Raw genomic sequence first — 17,618 nt, 5'->3', positions numbered from 1 at the left:
GAAAAAGAACTATGGTTTATATGTTTCATGAGATGAAATATTAAAACTATAGGTTATAAATATAGTATGATAAGTTGATTATTATTTATGTTTATAATATTATTAATTATTAGATAATTAATTATTTTTCTTTTAATAACCAAAGTAGTGGGTGGTTATTGGATCATGGTAACTGTGAGTTTAAAAGGAAATTGGTTTTCCTATTTTGAAAAAGAAGTTTTACAAAATATTTGAAAAAGTTTTGAGTTTTCTATCCCACAAAAGAAACTTAGGAAGTCGTCAAGTAAATTTGAATTTACTAAACGACAGATGGACGAGCTAAACGGTCGTGTAGGTGCAAGCTAAATGATCGTGCAGTATTTACTAAACGATCGCATAGTTTTGCTAGACGATTGTTGGCCCAAGGTAAATGATCGTGTAGAGTTTGTAGGCAACAGATCGAGCTAAACGATGAGCTAAACGATCACATAGCTTTTGCTAGACGATCGCTTAGCTTGATCTAAACAATTGAGCATCGACCTATACGATAGGTCTCTGCCATCTCCCACTTGCCCATTCGTGTACGTGATCGGTGTTTCCTCCTTCGTCTGCCTCATAACAAGTCCAAAATGTGGCCATCCTCTGGATTCTCACACTGAGAATACCAAGTTTTCCTTGTTGGTGGTGTCAAACTCAACTCGACACCGTCGAGGTTTGCTGGAGGCCGTTCGTGGTGCTGTGGAGGTCGTTCGTGTTGCAGAGAAGTTCGTGACTGAGGCGATCGCTGAGAACGAGCATGGTGTTCGTGCTGTTGGTGAGGAGTTCGTGCTGAGGCGAATGCAGTGTTGTGGTCATATAGATCGGGCATTCGAGGTTGCTGTTGTTCAAGCGTTCGTGCGCAACGGAGCGTGGAGACGCTTCTGCCATTGTGCATAGAGTTGGATTTCTTTATGCATTTTTTGTTCATGCTATAATTTTTTGCATTTTATTTGTATAAACGCTTGTTTGAAGTCGACTGTAAATGTAATGTTCATTTATGATTGTAATTTGGAATAGTCTTGTTCCATTGCTCATGGAAATCTCAGTTCCGATTTCCTTCAGTGGGGCCACACACCTTTTCATGGCCCGAGAGGTGCTCACACATATTTGGACTATGTTGTATTGTTCATTAGAGGGATCAGTGGTACTTAAGGAGTGAGATGTAACTATGGGGAAAAATGGTAAATTGGCCCAACTGTACTTACGAGCATCTGTGAAGGGTTATCGTACTCATGATTGGTTATATTCGACGAACATAGAAATATATCTATGGTAAGAAGAGTTCAGCTGTTGGTCTTTAGTGGAATGCCTGGCAGTTAACGGATGGTGGATCTCGTGGCTAAAGAGTTTAGTCAGCTATTCACATACCGTTAAAGCTTCGAGCCATAGGTTCATAAGGTCCCCTTGGTAGCTTGGATACAAGTTGAGAATCAGTTTTTGGGTCAGTTTGAAATGTTTAAATTAACAAGCAGGAGTTTGATTATGTATGATATAATTGAAATGGTTAATTATATATGATATGATTGACTAAATGTATGAGATACATTATTTTGGAAGAAATTAGATATAAATATGATTTATATCATATAGAGGAGAAAACACTATAGTTGATATATGATATCAAACTATAGGTTATGAATATAATATGATTATATTTATTATTTTATTAATTGGACGATTATGAGATAATTGGCCGACGTTTTCTTCGAATATTTGCATTAGTGGAAAGTTCAATTCAGTTCTAGTAACTGAAGAATAAAATGAAAATGGTTTTCATTTTGCAAAAGACACGCATAATTGCTCACGGTGTGATAAGCATTTGATCGCATAGTGTTTGAGAGCCTATACGATAGCCTACCGTTCACTAAACGATCGCATACCCATGCCCGCGCTTTCCTAAACAATCACTTACCATTCACTAAACGATCGCACACTCGCGCCCGCGCTTTCATAATACTAAGGGCTCCGAGTGGTGGTGTTGCCCCCGTTTGCTATTGTTCATGTGAAGCTATTCGTGGTAGACGATTGGAGACTTGCTGGACAGTTACTTGCTGGTCTAGCTAGAGCGAAAGGAGTTCATCACGGAGAGATTGAGATTTCAAGTGAAGTAAAGTCTTCAACTGGTATATTCTCTTGGTCTCTTGTTTTTATCCTTTAAGCATGCCAGTAATTTATTGTTATCAATGCATATCTGTCTGTTCGAATGTATATATGAAAATTCTGTCACAATGAATTGGAAAGATTTGCTTCCGCTCATAGGTACTCTTGTATAAGAGTTTCTTCATATCCATGCACATACACACACACACATTAGTGAAGGTTATGTTAAATTGACAAGATTTTCTTTACTTTTTTTTTTTGTGCTAGCAATTCTTTTTTTATATATACTAGGCCCTTTTTATTCCTCTATGTCTAGACTTGCCTCTAAAACAAGATGGTTGTTCATAGACCAAAGTTTGTCCTATCAAGGTAAAAAAAAAAAATTAAGTAGATATGACATTTCTAAGAGTTTGAGATTCTAAATAAATCTAAATACTAAGTATTCAATTTTTTTTTATGAAGTTAAAAGGAAAAGAAAGTTTCTTTTGAAAAAATGAGTTTCAAATTTTGTAAGAAAAGATTTTAAGAAGTTTAAACTTGATTTGTATCATTGTTTGAGAGAATGTGTCATCAAAGTTCATTGATAAGAATCAAAAGATTGAGAAAAACAAATGATCATGACAAACAAAACATACTTAGATGAATCATGCATTGAAAGCAAAAATGAGTCATATAAAAAGCAAAAATGATGACAAGATAATGATATTATATTTTTTAAGAGAATAAAAAAGAATGTCATAGGAATGTAATAGAGCCTAATCGAGATATATTTCATCAAGATCATAAAATCCACATAACCTGAGCTCAAGTACTCAAGAGTTCCAGACATGCAAAGATAATAGAGATAATAGAGCAAATAGAGCAAAAAAATTTGTAAGGCTTATTTTTAACAACCCTAAAAACAATGTTAAGAACATGCAATGTATTCAAACCTTCTCTTTGAAGTCAAGCTTCCCTTTTAAACTAGCAGCTGCATGATCACCCTTTAATACCAAGCTGCCACCTTATCCTTAAAAGGATAACAACGAACCTGAGTATGACAGCTGACTGAGCTAATCAATCACTAAGCTGATTCTTTCCTTTTGGTTATCAACACAAGGGCCAGCTCCCAAGCCAACTCTCGCATCCACATGGCCGCATGCCTCCTTCACACAATGCATCGCCCAACTTGGTCAACACATAGCTCACTTAAAGGCTATCGCGTCCCTCCTTTGGTCGCATACTCCTAATCCAACGCATGTCCTAGCCCATGCATAGCTTAGTTTTAACATTCAACCAAGTGTTAGGCCTTCCTTGCTTCATCGCATAACTTTAGCGTGCATCGAGTTTCAATGCCTTGCGCTCAATGCTGCACACTAGCCAGTGCACACGCCCAGCCTCAATGCTCAACCTTGCGTTTTTTGTCTATCCCTGCGCACATCGCATACCCCATCGTCCAACACCCAATACCGATCGTCTAGCACCCAATGCCTATCGTCTAGTGCCCAACGCCTATCATCTAGTGCCTATTGTGTAGCTCATCGTTCAGTGATCTTTCGCTCTTACTCATCACCCAATGATCTCGCTCTTGCTCATCATGTAGTGCTGACGCCTATCGTCTAACATCTCATGCCCTATACGATCACCCTCGCGCAATGTCAATGCCCAGTGCCTTGCTTGCATGCAACCGAGCACTTCCTCGCCCACACCTGGCCTTGTGCCAACACCTAGCCTACATCTCCCGTAAGCTCACTAACCTCCTAAGCCCCTTGGCTACTGCAAGCCTTGTCAACGCATCATGCAAGGTCCTCCAATTCATGCGTTCATCCTTAGTTCCAATGCATAGTTTATCCTTGTCTTCAATACTTAGCCTCACATAACCTCTACAAGCCTTGGTTGCTACACACAAAACTTCGTGCGTCCATTCTTCTCAATCAACGCATGCCTACTCTTGGCTTCCATACTTAGCCAATTTTCCTCTTGTTAAACTATCTAAAACTCACCCATGACTAGGTATTTCTAACACTTAAAATTTTCTTCCTCCAGTTTCCTACTTTCTTTACTTCCTTCCACAACTTTACTTTAACATATCCTTAGTCTTTACTTAGCATGCCTATTACTCACTTATGTAGGAAAATGGAGTACGTGGTTTACAATTACCTCCCCCTTAAAGAAATTTCGTCCTCAAAATTTGCTTGGACTTACATATAACTAGGGTTTCACAACATCCTTTGGCTGTAAAACTTTACAACCTTCTTCTTTACTACGCTTCTGCTGCGCTACTCTGATACTAACTTTGTTCATACTATAAATACTAGTATGTATGAACAACTTAGTCATAATAGATCACTGTACCTGTACATCATCTGGTGACTCTTCCATTCTCTATTGAGTCATAGAATTCACTTATTACTAGGGTGGTCTTGTTTCCTTTTCCTAGCAATGCCACTGAAACATTCTTTTCCAGTTTCATTCCTTTGAACAAACCTACTAGCAATGAAATCACTATTTGTGTTGACTAGACTTCTCGACCTAACTGAGGGCATTCTTCTTAGGATGTCATGTCTGTCCATACTTGGAAGAAAACATTCTTTCTACTATAACAATTTCCCAACTATGGCTTACCACACTGTATACATATGGTTTTCTTTATCGTACTAGTCTTTAGCTCAGTCATAAGTTCAAATTTTGAGCTATTACCTGGACCATTAGCAGATCTGGACCTTTTTCTTTTCGCCTTCTGCTGACCTCTTTGTTCCTTACTTTTATACTCAACATACCTCTTGTACATTCCAAGCTTACTGTTGCTCATCTTTTTCCCTTCCCTTAGGATTAATTCTGATTAGGGCTTTCTCTAGATTACACCTTTCCCTGAAGTCACCAAAATAAACTCAACGTTTGCCACTAACCTCTGAGAAAACCTGCTAAACATTCTATCTCTAGTGAAAAGTCTATTTTTACCTGCATGACTCCTGACTTCTTTTCCCGAAGTCTTTCTTCTTGAGCCATTGAAACTTTATCTTTCACTTATTGGAATCCTCGCTTTTTTGAATCTTAGAGCTTCTAAAGGTAGGGTTAGGGTTTCCGTTGTCTATCTGCTTGCTCTGCTTGCCACTTCTGCTTGACATCTTCCTTTTACTTAGGTAGTACACATGCTAAGTACTCAGGACTTAAACCTATATATAAACTTTCCCTTTCTTCCCAAAATCTTATGCTCTGATACCAACTTGTCACACCCCGCTCCAGATTACCCTCTTAGCCAAGATAGAGTTGTGACTGCAGCAGTTACCAACCCTTTTGCTGGCACTTATTGCCTAACTAATCCGTTTAATTTGCTAAAACCCTGTATACGTACATTTCACCAACATGCTGAAAAAATTAACTCAGAACTTAACACATTTACATGATAGGGTTTCATAATTTTGTTTATACATGTATATTACAACTTAGTGAGCCCAATACAGAACACTAGTCCCTATATGACAGACACATGTGTACTAACTAATACAAAGTCCTCAATTAAGCTTCCTTCAACCTGAGTCTTTGAGTGGCAGAGCAGCAGCAAATATGTCTTCTAGGAACTGACCGCTAACTGAGAGGAAAAACATTTGAAAACATGAGCTGAAGCCTAGTGAGTGACTAACTTTTAAAACATAACTTTCATACATAAATCTGATAGTAGAACTAAAAGCTTTAACTGAAAACATAAACTTGGCAACTATCATTAACGTAATCATTAACATCATATAGCACCATTTTGTGCTTTGTTGAACTATGCCTTAGTCTAGAGTGGCCCTCTTGCTCACTCTTTACCATGCTTAACTGCATTACTACTTAACTGGGAAGGAACCTTTTAGTTCACTTCCTAAAAACATAATTTGCATCCTCAGTTGAGAGAGAACATTTTTCTCAATCCCTCAACGAAAATCCATAGTTGGTGTGGAGTAATCTCAACACTACCAATAACAACTTTCCTTACGTGTGCGTGGTTCTATTTAAGTACCATCATACCTTAGGTACTATCGCTCAAATACCTTCAATGTGTCCTTCAGTATCGAGCTATTAAAATCTAAGACTGACCTTCAGTACCTTCTCATCTAGTTCTTTAGTACTAAGCTACTCTTGCTGAACTTGAATATTCTTATCTCTTAATGACTTAGTTTCCCTAAAGCATTTTGTACTACTGCATCCTCACGATCATTGAAAAGCATAGCATAAACATAACATTAATGTGGGATGTGTTACTTGGAAACTATTTGAGAATAGTTGTCATAGATAGCTTTCGGTAAACATGTATTGCTAGTCATCCATAAAGCATTAGCAATTTGCTTAAAACAATTCAAGCATTTAAAGACACTCAAATGCTTTGGCAATCCTCTTCATGTACTTCTCCTTTTGATTTCAAACCTTTCAATGCTAAGCTCATTGTGCATTGAACACTTAGCCAAATTCTTAGGCCTTAACTTGACTAGGCAATAACTTCTTCACCATGCATCCATGGCTTACCTCCATGCCTTGCCTTAGGCGTTCAAGCCGCCTATGTGGCCAAGCTTTCAGCCCACGCCTACTGCCTATCGCATAGCAACCTTTGCGTTAATCGTTTAGCTCATGCGCCTACTGTTCATCACCCGCCAGAAAGTTCGCGCACAAAAATTATGCCCTAGGGTAGCCCCGCTAGGCCCAATATATATTTGGGGCACCAAATGACCTCCATTCGCAAAACTGTTTGTGTGCACAACTTTTTTTCATCGTTCTTACCCCCTGGGTCCGTTTTCGCGTTCTCGCCAGTCGAAAAGTTTGCGCAAAAAATTTGGGCTCAGGGGCAGCCCCGCTGGGCACGATAGCCATTTGGGTACCAAATGAGCTCCGTTCGCAAAATCATCTACGCGCACGACATTTTTTCAACGTTCTTAACCCCTTGGTCCGTTTTCGCGTTTTCATCCGTCGAAAAGTTCGCGCAAAAAATTTGGCCCCGGGGAAGCCCCGTCGGGCCTGATAGTCAATTGGGGAACCAAATGAGTTCCGTTCAAAAAACCGTCTGTGCGCACGTCTTTTTTTCGTTGTTCTTAACCATTGGATCCATTTTCGCATTTTCGCCCGGCGAAAGTTCAACACAACATAAATTGGGCCCCGGGGCGCCCGTTGGGCCTGATAGCCATTCAGGGAACACACCGAAATAGCTCCGTTCGCAAAATCATCTGCGGCGGCAATGGCTTTTTTTTATTCGTCTTAACCGCTGGGTCCATTTTCGTGTTTTTGCTATCGTCCGGATGTTCGCGACGACAAAAATTGGGCCTGGGGTAGCGCCGCGAGCCCGATAACCTTAGGGCACCAATGAGCTCCCGTTCACAAATCCGTCTATGTGCAGCAATCCGTTTTCAACGTTACTATACCCCGGGTACATTTTCGCCCACCGGAAGTTTCGCTGCACAAAAATGGTACCGGGTAAGCCCCGGGGCCAGTAGCTATTTGGGGCACCAAATGACCTCCATTTGGCAAAACTTACGTCACGAGATTTTTCAATGTTCTTAACCCTTGGGTCCGTTTTCGCATTTTTCACCCGCGGAAAAGTTCGTGCACAAAAATTGGCCCCAGAGCAGCCCCTCGTAGGCCCGATAGCCATTTGGGTACCAATGAGCTTTGTCGCAAAACATTGCGCGCACGCTTTTTTTCATCGTTCTTAACCCTTGGGTCCGTTTTCATGTTTCATTGCCAGAAAGTTCACGCACAAAAATTGGGCCCGGGGCAAGCCCGTCGGCCGATAGCCATTTGGGGACCAAATGAGCTCCGTTTGCAAACCCCGTCTGCGCGCACGCTTTTTTCATATCGTTCTTAACCCTTAGATCCATTTTTCCATTTTTGCCCGCAGGAAAGTTCGCGCACAAAAATTGGCCCCGGGTCAGCCTCGTCGGGCCGATAGCCATTTATTTGGGACATCAAACGAGATCCGTTCGCAAAAACCGTCTGTGTGCACGACTTTTTCGCGATCTTCTTAACCCTTTGGTCCATTTTCGCGTTTTCGCACGCCAAAAAAGTTTGCGTACAAAATATTAGGCCCCAGACAGCCACTGTTAGGGCCGATAGCCATTTGGGACCAAATGTGCTCCGTTTGCAAAATCGTCTGCCGTTGGCTTTTTTCATCATTTTTAACCCTTGGGTCCGTTTTCGTGTATTTCGCCCACCGAAAATTCGTCGCATAAAATGGACCCGGGGCAGCCCCAACTGAGCCCGATAGCTATTTGGGGCACCAAATCAGCTCTTTCGTAAAACCGTTGTACGTTACGGCTTCTTCATAGTTCTTAACCCTGGTCTGTTTTCGTGTTTTCGCCTTGTCGAAGTTTGCGAACACAAAATTGGGACCGGATAGCCTGGCTGGATCAGCAATTTTAGGGCACCAAATGAGCTCCCAATTCACAAAACTATCTATGGCGACAATGTCTTTCATTGTTCTATAACCCCCGGTCGTTTTGCACCCGCCGAAATTCGTGCACAACATTGGTACCTGGTGGCACACCCCGCGGGCCGATAGCTATTCTGAGGCACCAAATGACCCTCACATTCCTAAAACCATCTGCGCGCACAACTTGTTCTTTTTCAAAATTTTCTTAACCCTTGGGTCCGTTTTCCGCATTTTTGCCACGCTGGAAAGTCGTGCACAAACAATTAGGCCCCATGCGTCCCACCGGGCTGATACCATTTGGGGCACCAAATAGTTCCGTTCGCACCAACCAGTATACGGCACTACTTTCATCGTTCTTAACCCATGGGTTCCATTTTCACGTTTCGCACCTCTAGAAAGTTCGGGCAACAATGGGCCCCGGGGCAAGCCGCGGAGCCCGATACCATTGGGGCACTAAAGTGAGCTCCATTCACAAAATCGTCTACGGCGCAGCGGCTTTCCTCCATTGTTTCTAACCTGGTTCTGTTTTTCACATTTTCGCCCGCAGGAAAGTTTGCACACAAAATGGGCCATGAAGCAGCCCGCGGGCCAATAGCCATTTTGGACACAAACGAGATCCGTCGCAAACGTCCTGCATTGCACGGCTTTTTTCCTGTTCTTAACCCCTTAGTCCGTTTTCGCAGTTCACCCACACAGAAAGTTTGTGCACAAAATTGGCCCATGACAGCCCACCGAGTCCGATAGCCATTTGGGCCACAAATGACTGCGTTTGCATAATCGTCCTGCGTGCACTTGCTCTTTTTTATCGATTCTTACCCTTGGGTTCCGTTTTCGTGTTTTCGCCCACCGAAGTTCCGTGCACAAATTGGGCCCTAGGCAGCCCTGCCGGGCCCGAAGGCTATTTGGTGGCACCAAATCAGCTTGTCGGCAACGTCTGTGCGCACAGCTTTTTTTCATTCGTGTCTTACCCTAAGATCTGTTTTCGTATTTTTTGCCGCTGGAAAAGTTTGCGCAAAAAATGTTCGCCCCGGCAGCCTCACCGGGCTCGATAGCCTACTGCACCAAATAGCCGCCAAAAAACCACTCGCACATGGTTTTTCCTTCATCATTCTTAACCGCTGGGTTCCGTTTTTCGCTGTTTTCACCCGCAGAAATTCGCGCACAAAATTGGGCCAGGGTTGCTCCACTGGCCGATACTATTTGGGGCACCAAAGGGCCTCTGTTCCAAACGTCGCGGCGCATGAAGTTTTTTTCATCGTATCTTAATCCTGGGTTCATTTTAACGCATTTTCGCCTATTCCGCTTGAAAGTTTCACGCACGAAAAATTGGGCCACGAGGGGCAGCCTCTCCCAAGTCTGATAGCCCATTTGGGGCACTAAAAATGAGCATCTGTTCAGCAAAAGATGTCTGGCGCACGGACTTTATTCTCAATCGTTCTTGAACCCATGGGTTCATTTTCAAATTTTTTCGCCCAGGCCGAAAAGTTACCAACACAATAAATTGGTACCCCAGGCACCCCTCCGCGCCCGAATAGCGTTTGGAACACAAGCAAGCTCCATTTTAAAACCAATCTACCGCGCCTCGACTTTTTCTCATCGTTCCAATCCCTGAGTCCCGTTTTATTCAAATTTTTAACATGCCGTGAAAGTTCGTGCACAAAAATTGGACCCCGGGCACCCTGTAGGGCCGAATAGCCATTGGGACATGACCAAACGAGATCCGTTCCCAAAATCATGCTGCGTGCCATGGCTTTTTTCTCCATCGTTCTCAACCCATGGGTCCGTTTTCAAAAACGTTTGCCCGCAGAACAGTTCGCGTTAACAAAAAATGGGCCCCAAGCCGCGCGGCCTGATAGCTTGTTGGGGCACCAAATGAAGCTCCATTCCCCAAAGACTGTCTATGCGACTACAATGACTTTTTCTCATCATTCAACCCCTGGGTTTTGTTTTAAACTTTTTGCCTGCTGGAAATGTTCGTGCACAAAATTGGTCCCTAGGGTAGCCCGTCGGACCGAAATAGCCGTTTGGGACATCCAAAACAAACTTTGGTTCCCAAAACCGTCGACGTGGCGCGCGGCTTTTTACTTGCTCTCCTGATCCCCCCTCAGGTCCATTTTAGAAATTTTTCGCTCATCGGAAGTTCGCGCTAAAAAACTCGGCCGCGGGGCGGCACCCCCCCGGGCCCAAATAGCCGTAATGAGGGCAGCAAAAGAGCTCCGTTCCCAAAACCATCTATAACGCATGGCTCTTCTCAATCGTTCTGAGCCCCTGGGAGTCCGTTTCAATTTTTATGCCCACACGGAAAAGTTCACACACAAACAATTGGTCCCCGGAGGTACCCCCACAGGGCCCGATAGCCGTTTTGGGACACAAAACCGATGCTCCGTTCCAAAACCCGTCTACTACGCATGGCTTTTCTCAATCGTTCTGAACCCCTGGGTCCTTTTTCAATTTTCGCCCGTCAAAAGGTCGTGCACAAAAATTAGGGCCTCGGGCACACCTCTAGGTCCAGATAGCCTTTAAGGGCACCAAACGAAGCTCCATTCGCAAAAAATCGTCTCTGCGCATCCGGGTTTTTCTCCACGTTTTGAACCCGTGGGTCCGTTATTCAAATTTTCCACCAGCGAAAGTTCACGCACAACGAAATTGGCCCCGGGCGCACCACCCGGGCGGCCGATACCCCCCGTTTTTTTGGGGCACCCAAACAAGCTCCGTTCCCAAATCATATCATGCTCGGACCGGCTTTTTATTCATCGTATTTGAACCCTTGGGATGCGTTTTAAACTTTCGCGCCGTCGGAAAGTGTCGTGCACAAAATGGGACCGCGGGTCACCGCCCGCCGGCCTGAAGCCGATTTGGAGGCACCAAACGAGCTCCGTTCCAAACCGTCTACACGCACGACTTTTTCTCATACGTTCTAAACCTCTGGGGTCCATTTTCAAATTTTCACCACGTGCGGAAAGGTTCACGCACAAAATTTGTCCTCGGGGTACACCTGCTAGGTCGATAGCTGTTTGGGGCCCAACGAACTCCGTTCCCAAAATCCTCTGCGCGCCACCGAACTTTTTCTCAATAGTTCGCCGCCTAAAAAATTGGGCCCTGGGGCAACCCAATAACCGTTTAGGGCACCAAACGAACTACGTTCCTGTAATGCATATTTTTAGCATGATACAAGTCCATGCCATAAGCTTGATGATATAGATTTTATGCGATGATATGTGATACTACTTCTAGATATGCGTTATTAATGAATTTTTTTGTAGTATGTTTTGTGTTGTCACAAGTTTCCTTGCGTTGAAAGCAAGTATAATTTCACTGCAAGTTTCTCGGTGTGATCCGAGGTTGAACACAGGGACTGTTTGAGGTTATTGTGTTATGTTTGTGATATATGCGACCGGGGGTTTTTCAATTTATAAAAGAGTTTGTGTACAAGTAATTAAACATGCGATAAAGTAAAGTAAAGCGGTAAAAATGTGATAATAACATAAATTGCGATAAAGTAAATCTAAGCTAAGATGATACAAGATACAGGTTTCATGATACAAGATACTGAGGTCAAGGCTGGCTATGAAGATTAGACAAAGATTGTGTAATAGGGTGACAAGTCTTATGTGTGAAGCAAAAACAGAGAAGATAATTAATACAAACATCGCATGTTCCTTAATTTCGTTCAAGATATAAGTACGGTTCCACTTTTCCCTTGGCGTACACCTCTCGGTGATCGGCCACGTTCGCACATCTCTGTTGTGAAATAGGGACGAACATAATGAACGCAAGGTTGCTTCCACCTCTGGAAGTACTACTTGTTTCAGTTAACACATTCTTCTAACCTTCTGTCGACAGATGAGAATGACATCTTTACTTCTGTTCTCACAGGTGAAGATGCCGTCTAGCATGCCTTAACTAAACGCATTTATCTCTTTAGCACAAATTAAGCTACGCGTTTAATCCATATTAATTACCAGGGTATTGAGAAAACTTCATGGAGAAATCGATTAATGGAGGAGCGAAAATAGATAGAAAAGTGGAAATGAAGGTGATCGAGACATTCAATAACACTATTTAACGTTTGATACATGATTTGTGAATGAAGAGATTAAGAGAATGAAATACAATTGATGAAATAGAGTTAGAAACAAATAAAAATAAACACCAACGTCTTAGCGCCAATTTGGATGGAGATTCGCTTGCCGCCATGGATGCATCGTGCGAAAGGATGAGCTTCCCTCTCAGGCTTGCTCAACCGGTAGTAGGGATCTAAGCACAGAGCTTCACGGCAGGGATCTGGCAGAATCGCACTGAGACTATTGTCTTGTAGACCCCACTTCTTGTTATGGAAATTCCGAAGATAGAGGAATAAATATTCCTTCTGCTATGCAGTCAGACCGTCAAATCTNATATTTTCTCTAAATTCATTGGGGGTATGTATAGGTGAAAAGCTCTGACTCTTGCCTTGTAGACCCCACTTCTTGTTATGGAAATTCCGAAGATAGAGGAATAAATATTCCTTCTGCTATGCAGTCAGACCGTCAAATCTGCACAACGGTTAGTTGTACACATGTCAAAATCCTCCGCATTTACGTTGCTCATTTGCATCTTTCGATCGGTTGCTCGCATGCGGTGTTGTTTTTATTACCGCATGCGGTTGAAATTCAGCTCGGGATCGATTGTCGCATTGCGCCTCATTGCGTTAATCGTCTCTTCATTGTTGATTGACGGGCGCAATATAACAGAGATGCGTTGTTCAGTTTCTCGTTGAGCCTTGATCACAAGCGGTGACTTGGTTTCCTACAAAACATAGTAGAAATACCCTCTTCTACCATCTTAATGATGTTAGTAGGTGTAATTGCGTTAATTTATATTTATTGTATTTCTGAGCTAATTTTCATACAATCTACGCATATTCCTTCTCTTTTGGCCGCAATATCTGAATAAGGCAGCATAAATAACTTGTATTTCTACAAGTTATCACACCCCCAAATTTAGATATATGCTTGTCCACAAGCATATCTTCTACTAAGGCAAAAATGCTCAATTCCTATCCTATATTTTTGCGTCGATTGGTTGCTCCGAATGTTACACTTAGGCATATTTCTTAACAACGCAATTTTCTTCTATCCTTGCTAATTCTTAACAAAGCCTTACTTTATTCTTCTAAATAACAAATTTCTGCTCAAAGATGCTTTTCTAGTTTTTTTTAAAATATAATGTTTATCTCTCCTTTATCAAAACAACTAGATATGTCTATATGCAGTGGTCAAACATTGCATCATTTATTAAAGACTTTTGGTCATGGTTACACCCTTCATTTTGGTTAGTTCCCATGGGTGTCATGCGAACATCCAACTATGGTTGTATGCCAATTCCAACTTTAACTCATGATATTCAGAGGAGTTGTCTCTTGCATTCTTTTATTTTTCTTTTGCAATTTTCTCTTTTCATACTGCGTTGTTCTTGGAAACCCACCTTCGTTTTGGCTTGCTCCTACGGGTGTCATACGAACATCCAACTACGAGCATGCTTCTTTCTAAACTAAACTCTTATCAGGTTGGGAACATTTTTGAGGTTTTTTCTTGTGCTGACATTGGAGTTTTGTATAAACAATTTTTTTTTTCAAAATATTAATGCATTTTCTTGAAGATTGCATATTCTTGATCTTATCTGCTCAAACCTTCCCCACCCCAAATTTAAAGATGAGCAAGGTTCTCATTGCGTTGTTTGGATGGACTAGACAAACACTTAGAATAAGAATTTCAAAAAGAAGGTTTAAGCAGAACTTTGAAAGATAAAAGGTAAAGTACTACTAACTAAGAATTAACTAAGTGTTAGTCAGAATTTACAAGGTATGGGAAATGTTTCTAAGTATAAACATATTATACATCATGGCAACGCAACGAATAACGCAAAAAAAAAAAATAAATAAATAAAAGGTCAGAACATCGCAAATATTGTCAAAGGATGATAAAGAAAAAGGCATAGGCAAAAAGGAGTGAATATGTACTCATTTGTATTGAATATTAACAAAGTATACAAATAATATAATTAAAAATTAACGCAATACAACATTATTGCCTGTGTAATGAATTAAAGAATTTAATGAAATAATGAATTGAATAAAAAAAATATATTACAGAATGGCCGCATAAAAAAAATAGAATAGCAGGATTATTGCTGAGGAGCTAGAGGGTCTGGAGGAGGGTTTTGCTGTGATGCAAAAGAAGTTTCTTCAAACAGCAAGTGTTGCCTAAGATGCGGGGGCACCAGTGGACCATGAAGGTATGCTGTGAGAAAGTTAAAGTATTCATGGTTGTGCACCGCAAGTTGTCTTCGGTGTCGGTTGATCGCGTGAGTGTTACGATGTATGTTGATCAACATATCCCTTGATGTAGCAACACTGCACTAAATACTATCAACTTGTTCCATGACTACATCAAACCGCTGGTCGAAGTAGGCTTATTGTTGATTGAAGAATTGCCGTTGTTGGAAGAGAAGTTATTATTGTTGGGTTAGAAGTGACCGCATTTCTGTTAACTCAGCAGCCAGGGAGGTTATGGAGGGTTTTACCTGCGATGTCTCGCCAGCATCTTTCTGGGGTTGGGCAGAGGTGCTTTCACCCAAATCGTGTGGGTCATCAACTTGCGGTGATGGAATGGAAGGTTGGGGTGATGAGGCTGAGGGTGAAGTTAGGGTTGTTGGGTGAACAGTTGGAGAATTGGTGAAGTTGGGAACAAGGAGGAGATTGGTAAAGTGTTCATGGAGTGGAGAAGAAGGTTGTGCGGGTGGGCTTGGAGGGCTTAGAGGGCGAATTACCAAGGGCAAAGGGTACAAAGGTTCTGGATCATGCGTTGTTGACTCTTGGACCTTTTCTTTTCCCTTGTCTTCTTGTCTCTCCTAGGCTTGGGTCCTGCGGCTGCTATTGAAGTCGATTGCGGGCCTCTTTAAGGGTAAGCTCAGGGATTATGGGGAGGTCTTTGAGATGTTGATGAGGTCGTGGACTTCAGGCATAGGCTCTTCATCAACGCCTATGCCCATTGACAGGCACAGACTTGAAATAGTCCATGGAAAGAAGTACTGTCCTCGAATATGCCCCACCAGTGCTCTAAGCTATCTTGCGATCAGCTGCCCTATGTCAATCGGTATGCCGCATGCAATGCAATATGCAGCCATGACTCGATCCCTTGATACAGTCTTGTCATGTGTGGTTAGGATCAGCTGCTTCTTGACCAAGTAAACCCAAAGCCTTCCCTCGAGAAGCAAAGACTTGGATGCCAGGGTGCAGATGCCCTTGAGTGAAACCAACCACTTCGTGCCCGGTTGCGTTAGTATTTGCAGCGCGTCCTCCATCTGCTGCTCAGTGGGATCATCAATAATTTTGTTCCCTGGTGCATCCGGGTTATCCTTCATTTGGTATATCTCACTGATATCCCTTGCGTTGAAGGACACTGTTTCTCCTTTGAAGGTCACTGCATCCCTGGTTTCGTGTAGACGCCTCTATAGAAGTCTCTCACTACCTGCGGCACAATAATGGCTGGGCATTGGTAAGATGTCCCCGCCATGTTCCACAATCACACTTGTGATGAGGTCAGGTAGTGGCGTTGGCGCTGGATTGAAGCCCATCTCTATCAGCATGTCATCATTCTCTTTTCTCTTCGATGGACGCTTCCTTGCCAACGCGGGCTCACTACTTTTTGCGATTGCTTTGCTCTTTTCTTTTGCCAACGCAAGACGGGCTGCTTGCCTTTGTCTTTTCTCCCACTCTCTACATTGTTCCTTCTTCTCGCGTTCTACAAGTTATTTACCCTTCTTCTTCTGTAATCGCCTTCTATTATCTTCGCGCTTTTTCTCCTTCTCTTCTTCCAATCTCCTCTCCTCTTCTTCCTTCTTCTTTTTCTCTTCCTCTTCTTCTTCACTTTCTTCTCTCTCGAACTCTTCTACAAACTGCTTGGAGGCCAACAACAGACGTTGTTCCTCATCGTACCTTCTTATCCCTTCAAGCCTTGTGAGCTCATTATTACTGCGCATTTCCTTATCTTGCAGTCTTCTTCTGCGATTTCCTTCTGCCATGATGAGCTTTGCGTGCTCCATTTTCTCCTATTTCTCCTATTTCTCCTCCTCTTCTTTTCTCCTTCTTTCTTGTTCTTCTAATGCGATGATTAATCTTTGAGGGTCAACAGTAGACCCTTGCGATGCATTCTCCCTGCGACGCCGCATCAGGGGGTATCTTCTCCTTCTTCATCTTCCTCCGTTGCAACCATTTACGTTGTTTCAGGTTGCGCCGGCTCCATCAATGGCACTGTTTCCCCCCTGTCCTCCCTTACAGAGGTTGACTCTCCATCCTTTTTTGGGCTCACAACCCTCTACTTCTTTTCTTCCTCTTTTCTTAAGCGTATTTCTTCACGCTAGAGCATTCTTCTTTCTTCCTTCTCTTTCTTCTTCCTTTCCTTCTTCTCTTCCTCATCTTCATCATCATCCTTCTTTTCTTTATTCTTTTTCTCCTTGCGATGATGAGAAGACTCTGCCTTTCCAGCCTTTCTCCCTTTCCTTTTCTTCTTCTTCTTTTTCTCTTCAACTATTTCTGGTTGCGCTTCCACTGCAACCTCATCCATCGCAACTCCAGCCACTGCAATATCGTCCATCGCAACTTTTGAGGTTTTGTCATAGGTTTCTGCGTTGGCAGTTACCTCAAGAGTCTCTAAGGCCAGAGTGCCTCGTTCTATCTCTTCTTCGTTCACTAATGCCTCCGGCACCACCACCTCTTCATTCACCACCGCTGCCACCTCCGTCGTAGACAGTGGTTGGTTTACAACCCCTACCTCGAGTAATCCTCCTCCTTGCTCTAGATTGCTCAAAATGTTACCAAACACTACTGTATCATCACATCTCTTCTTCTCACTCTCAATTGAGACGACAGGAGTTGGAACTAGTGTGCTCTTAGTGCTTTGCCCCCTCTTGAACTAAGGAGGTCTGACAGCTAAGGGGTTTCTATGAGTTCTACCGATGATTCTCGGGACGGTGTGGGGTTGGGCAGCAAGTCTGTGACTGGCAGTGAGGAATGCTGCCTCTCGCATGGTGATTTGGTCAGAGGAAGGGGTTGATGGTGAAGCAGAGTGTTGGGAAGCTT

The sequence above is a fragment of the Benincasa hispida genome, chromosome 3, assembly GCF_009727055.1.
Source record: "Benincasa hispida cultivar B227 chromosome 3, ASM972705v1, whole genome shotgun sequence".
Classification (NCBI taxonomy): Eukaryota; Viridiplantae; Streptophyta; class Magnoliopsida; order Cucurbitales; family Cucurbitaceae; genus Benincasa; species Benincasa hispida.
The sequence above is the reverse complement of the archived record's forward strand: the minus strand, read 5'-3'. Positions refer to the sequence as shown.